Here is a 6405-nt window from a genome sequence, read left to right as displayed (position 1 = left end):
CCCCTTAATCTACCTTTCAAATCATTTAAATGCTTTAATTGGGGGGGGGGGGGGGGGGAGGGGGAATACAAGTTGAAAGCATTATAGTTATTGTATCAATCACATGTGATTAATAACTATCAAACAAATGGATTTCTTATACTTCAACTTTTTTTTTATCAAACAAACTATTTCAAAACATTGTATCAAACTCTTTTATATGCTAAACTCTTTAACAAAGTCTTTTAAACTTTTAGATTGTCAAAATCATGTCTATACAAATATAGTTATATAAATAAGGTTGAAGGACTTAGGACTGATAACTCGCTCTATTTCCTGTTCCTTGTTTGGTTATGGACTTAGGGTCTCGGTTGTTCTTCCGAGGGTCGTTTAAATCTTAGTTATATATTATGTATATGTGTATAGATATAAAAGTTCTTACTTCATCTTTGGTAGCAATGATATCCAAACATGCTCAGTTATTCAAACAACATTACTAGTAAACTATAACAGGTATAGTTTAGAGGTATACTACTCACTATTTCTAGTATAATGAAACATACAAGATTCAGTTCATACATGAGTCAGTTCAAACATACTATAATGAGAAACAAGGAGGTACATACTATACACTATACAAAGAGAACATACAATACACTAGAACAGAGAGAACATACTATAAACTATACATAGAGAACATATAATATACTAGTACAGATAGAACATACTATACAAATACAAGAATACTATAACATTAATGTGAGCCACTACTTCATGGCATAGCAATATACTGTTGTGTCACGTTTTGTAACAGAGTCTCCTGGAGGGTGAGCGTGAATTTGTATATAGATCTATACGGGACTGACCGTCCTACACCTTGCTGCTAGCTATAGTGGGACCTACAGGTCTACGATTGACGAATGTCATATCATTTCGATGTCTTCGAAGTTCGTGTTGTTACTAGTCAATCAAGTATAGTTACAATCTCATCTCATTTTACCTTAAATAAACAATTGGTTTAAAGTTAGTTTGGTACTACAGTAGTCACTATATACAATACTACAGTACATATTCATTTTCCTATTACATTCATATCGTGATCTTCTCACATAAAGGGTATTGTAAACTATATTTTGGTAATGATAGTTATACTTTGGAAAATACATACTTTTACAAAAGAAAAAACATACAGAACAATCGAGTCTTGGTAGAAGACTACATTTCAGGTAGAAAATATAGGATTTTCTAGGAGATACAAACATTTACAACGAATACTTACAAACCTTTAGAACAAGCACTTACAAACAATTACAGTACATATTTACAAACTTTTTCTTCAAACTTATGCAAACAATTGACACTAAAATACTTATGAACTCACCAGCTTAAATTCTGATAAACCGGTCTTTTCTGTCCGTGATTTTGGGGATGTCACAGTTGGTATCAGAGCATTAGTTTAAGCGAACTAGGAATTTGTAGGATTTCTAGACTTAAACTTAGAATGCTAAGCGATGATTGTGAGGTGTGAGCACTAGCTTATTTTAGGAATTGTGCCTAAAATGCTTTTATGTGCTAAATGCTTTATGCATGATATGCTGTTATTTTGTTCGGATCTATAGTTTGTTGCCGACCGGATCTGGAAACCTTATGTGTTTAGGATTCTAAACGTACGAATACGATATTAGAACTAGCATATAAACGTTTCGGAGTGATAAGGACGATTTAAACGTCTATCCTAAATAAAGATCTAAATTCACCTTATTCGGTGTATAGATCAAGATGGCAAGGACCCGTAGCGGAAACGTGAATGCAAATGGAGGTAGGAACCAACCCCCAGTGGTTCAGCAAATACCTGTTGTTGAAGAAGTTGCACCTGAGCCAGTCACCATGGCTGGAGTTCAAGTCATGATTCAAGCTATGATAGCTGAACAAAGGGAGGAAATGAGACGGATGCTCCACGAAAATAGGGACAAACCTACCATACATGTTGAACAGACGGAGCCAGTTCCTGAGCCATCTGAGGAAGGGAACTATAGCCGCCAAGTGAGTCAAGTAGGGACTCAAGGTGAGCAAAGGAATAGCCCAGAAGGGAGAAACAACAAGGATGGGCGGATGTACAAAAATTTCTTGGGTGCGAAACCACCAAGTCTCCCAGGATGCCCAAAGCCTGTTGAGATTATGGACTGGATCTCTGAGATGGAGATGGTGTTTGAGAGCTGCGACTGCAGCGAGAAGCAGAAGACTGTCTTCGCTGTAAGATAATTGAAAAATGGAGTCTTGAGTTGGTGGAAGCTATTGGCAGATACAATGCCACGAGGAGAAGCTCTGAAAATGTCATGGAATGAGTTCTTGGAACAACTGAAGGCGCAGTACTGTTCAGAGATAGACCTGATTGATCTGAACAATGAGTTCCAAAATTTGAAGAAGGGGAGAATGAGCATCGATGACTATGTTACCGCATTTACGGAAAAGATGAAGTTGTTTCCATACCTAGTGCCAACCGAACTTTCCAAAATTGAGAAGTTCGCAAACGGACTGCCGGCTGACTTTGGCCCAACAGTCAAGATGGCAACCACTCTGAAATCAGCTGTTCGAGCGGCTAAGAACGTGGAGACCCAACAAAAGGAAAGAGGTCTGGAAAGGGCTGAGGTTGGTGAGAAATGGAAGTTCGATGGATCCTCGAAGTCCAACAAGAAGAGTAGGTTCTCAAAGTCTGGTTCGAGAGGAGGAGGATCAGAAGCGAAGTGGTGTGACAAGTGCAAGAAAAAACAAACTGGGAAGTGTGATGGAAGGGTCACTTGTTACAAATGCGGAAAGCCTGGGTACTATGCCAATGAATGTACCCTCAACCAGAAGGCCTATTATGGGTGTAATGAAGAAGGGCACATTTTGAAGGACTGCCCGAAGAAGAAGGAGGCAGGAAGACCCAACATACCACCAAAGCCGAAGGCGAGAGCCTTCCAGATGACGCTCGAGGCTGCAAAGGAGGCAGCAGATGTCGCTTCAGGTACCTTTCTTGTAAATGGTTTGCCTGCAAATATACTATTTGATTCCAGAGCCAACTACTCCTTTGTGTCGCATAAATTTGGTGGGAAATTAGCATTGCCTATAGAAAAACTAGATAATGCCCTGATTGTAGAAGTTGCCAGTGGCAAATTCGTACCTGTTAGTAATCGTATTAGGAACATCGTCATTGACCTAAACAGAAACGAATTCCACGAAGAACTATTACCCATAGAGTTAAACGGTTTCGACATCGTTTTGGGTATGGATTGGTTTAGCGCCAACGATGCTGAGATTCAATGCTGAAAGAAGATAGTAAGGGTGAACCCACCCAGAAAAGAATCATTTATGGTATATGGGGATAAACGTAGAGTGAATTCTGGAATCATCTCCCTGATGAAAGCCAGGAAATGTTTGTCCAAGGGATGTGCATCGTACTTGGCATTTGTAATCGATGCTAAGAAAGAAAAGAAAGAGGTGCAGAATATACTGGTTGTGTGTGATTATCCGGAAGTCTTTCCCAGATTACCACCTGATAGACAAGTGGAGTTTCGTATAGACTTGTTACCAGGAACAACACCGATAGCAAAGGCACCTTGCCGGTTAGCACCGACGGAGATGAAGGAGCTCATGACGCAACTTCAGGAGCTGTTGGACAACGGTTTCATTCGACCTAGTTCATCACCCTAGGGAGCTCCAATGTTATTCGTGAAGAAGAAGGACGGAAGCATGAGGATGTGCATAGACTACCGAGAGCTGAATAAGGCAACGGTGAAGAACAAGTATCCATTTCCGAGGATTGATGACCTATTCGATCAGCTGCAAGGTTCGAGCTACTTCTCAAAGATCGATCTTAGGTCAGGATATCATCAGCTAAAGGTGAGAGAGCAGGATATTGAGAAGACTGCATTCAGAAAAAGATATGGACACTATGAGTTCTTGGTTATGTCATTCGGACTAACCAATGCTCCCGTAGCATTCATGGATTTGATGAATAGGGTTTGTAAACCATTCCTCGATAAATCTGTGATAATGTTCATCGATGACATTCTCATCTACTTGAAAAGCCAGGAGGAGCATGGCAAGCATCTACGAGAAGTGTTAGAAGTATTAAAGAAGGAGAAGCTTTACGCTAAGTTCTCCAAATGCGACTTTTGGATACGATAGGTCCAGTTCTTTGGTCATGTGGTTAACCAGGAGGGAATAATGGTTGATCCAGCAAAAATCGAAGCTGTAATGAAGTGGGAATGTCTGAAGAGTCCCACGGAGATTCGAAGCTTTCTAGGATTAGCCGGATATTACCGACGATTTATCCAAGGCTTTTCTTCGATAGCTGCTCCATTAACAGCTTTGACCCATAAAGGAGCTACGTATACATGGAGTGAGAAACACGATGAGGCATTCGAGAAGCTAAAGAAGAAGTTATGTGAAGCACTAATACTTTCTCTACCCGATGGAGTCGAAGATTTCGCAATTTATAGTGATGCATCTGGAGTCGGGTTGGGTTGCGTTCTGACCCAAAGAGAAAAGGTGATAGCATACGCATCTCGAAAATTGAAAGAGAACGAAAAGAACTACCCCACTCATGATCTGGAGTTGGCAGCGGTAGTATTTGCCTTAAAGATATGGAGTCATTACCTCTACAGCACGAACTGCAAGCTCTTCACTGATCATAAGAGTCTCCAGTATCTCTTTAATCAGAAGGAGTTGAACATGAGGCAACGACGTTGGCTAGAACTTCTCAAGGACTACGACTGTGAGATACTTTACCACCCGGGTAAAGCAAATATTGTTGCTGATGCTCTCAGTCGAAAAGTCAATCTTGAAAGGAAAAGGCCAAGAGCGTTAAGAATTGAAGTCGTCTCGACGATTGTGGAAAGTATCAGGAAAGCTCAAGAAGAAGCTTTAGGGAAGAATGACCGAAAGGAAGAACGTTTGGGCAAAACGTTAGTATTCGAAACAAACAGTCGAGGACTGAAGGTATTCCAAGATCGAATCTGGGTACCTAAGACGGGAGGAATAAGAGATCTTCTAATGGAAGAAGCACTCAAGGCCATGTACTCGATTCATCCCGGTAGCACTAAAATGTATAGGGACCTAAAACCCTACTACTGGTGGCCAACGATGAAGCTCGATGTTGCGAAGTATGTGGCCGAGTGCGTAACATGTGCGAGGGTTAAGGCACAACATCAAAAACCGTATGGGAGTTTGGAACCCTTACCTGTACCCATGGGTAAATGGGAAGACATCACCATGGATTTTGTGACTAAACTGCCCAGAACGAAGAACGGACACGACATGATTTGGGTAGTCGTGGATCGTTTCACCAAGAGTGCACACTTCATAGCCGCCAACGAGAAGTGGTCTATGGATAAGCTCGCAAATGCTTACGTGAAGGAAATTGTAAGACTTCACGATGTCCCTCTTACGATTGTGTCAGATCATGATAGTCGTTTCACGTCAAGGTTTTGGAGGAGTCTACAAGAGGAGTTGGGTACAAAGTTGTGTTTGAGTACTGGTTACCATCCGCAAACTGATGGTCAGAGCGAAATAACGATTCAGACGTTGGAAGATATGCTGAGAGCATGTACCCTCGAATTCCAAGGGAATTGGGACGAGCACTTACCTCTAGTAGAATTTTCCTACAACAATAGTTTTCACTCGAGCATCAAGATGGCACCTTATCAAGCCTAGTATGGACAGAAGTGTCGTACGCCGTCTTGTTGGCTTGAAGCCGGAGAGAAGCAGCTTATGGGCCCCGAGATACTCCATGAGACTGCTGAGAAATTGAAGGTGATTAGGGAAAGAATGTTAGCAGCCCAGGATCGTCAGAAGAGTTATGCTGACAAGAAAAGACGACCGATAACCTTCGAAGTTGGGGATTCCGTTTTGCTTAAAGTCTCACCGTGGAAGGGACTTATACGATTTGGGAAACGAGGAAAGTTGAGTCCAAGATTTATTGGACCGTTCAAAGTTCTTCAGAAGATTGGTAACCAAGCTTACAAGCTGGAATTGCCCGAAGAACTCAGTGGTATTCATAACACCTTCCATGTGTGTTATTTGAGGAAATTCACGGGAGATGTTCCCGACATAATTCCAATCTCAGAGTTAAGGATGGATGAGAGTAAAAGGTTGATCGAAGAGCCTGAGGCAATTGTTGACCGTAAGACTAAGAAGTTACGACGCAAGATGGTCGACTTGGTGCTAGTCCGATGGAAACATTCGAATGGGACGAATCTCACTTGGGAAACAGAGGATGACATGATGAGTCGCTATCCACATCTGTTTGCTGATGCATGATTCCGGGACGGAATCATCCTCAGGGGGAGAGAATTGTAACGCCCGGGTTTCAGGGCTAAGCATTTTTGTCAATGTAATAGTCTAGGTCAACTCTTGTAACTCTTTTTGAAGTAATAAAGATGA

Source organism: Lactuca saligna, chromosome 8, assembly GCF_052625555.1.
Source record: "Lactuca saligna cultivar CGN05327 chromosome 8, ASM5262555v1, whole genome shotgun sequence".
NCBI lineage: Eukaryota > Viridiplantae > Streptophyta > Magnoliopsida > Asterales > Asteraceae > Lactuca > Lactuca saligna.
This window is presented reverse-complemented; position numbering follows the sequence as displayed.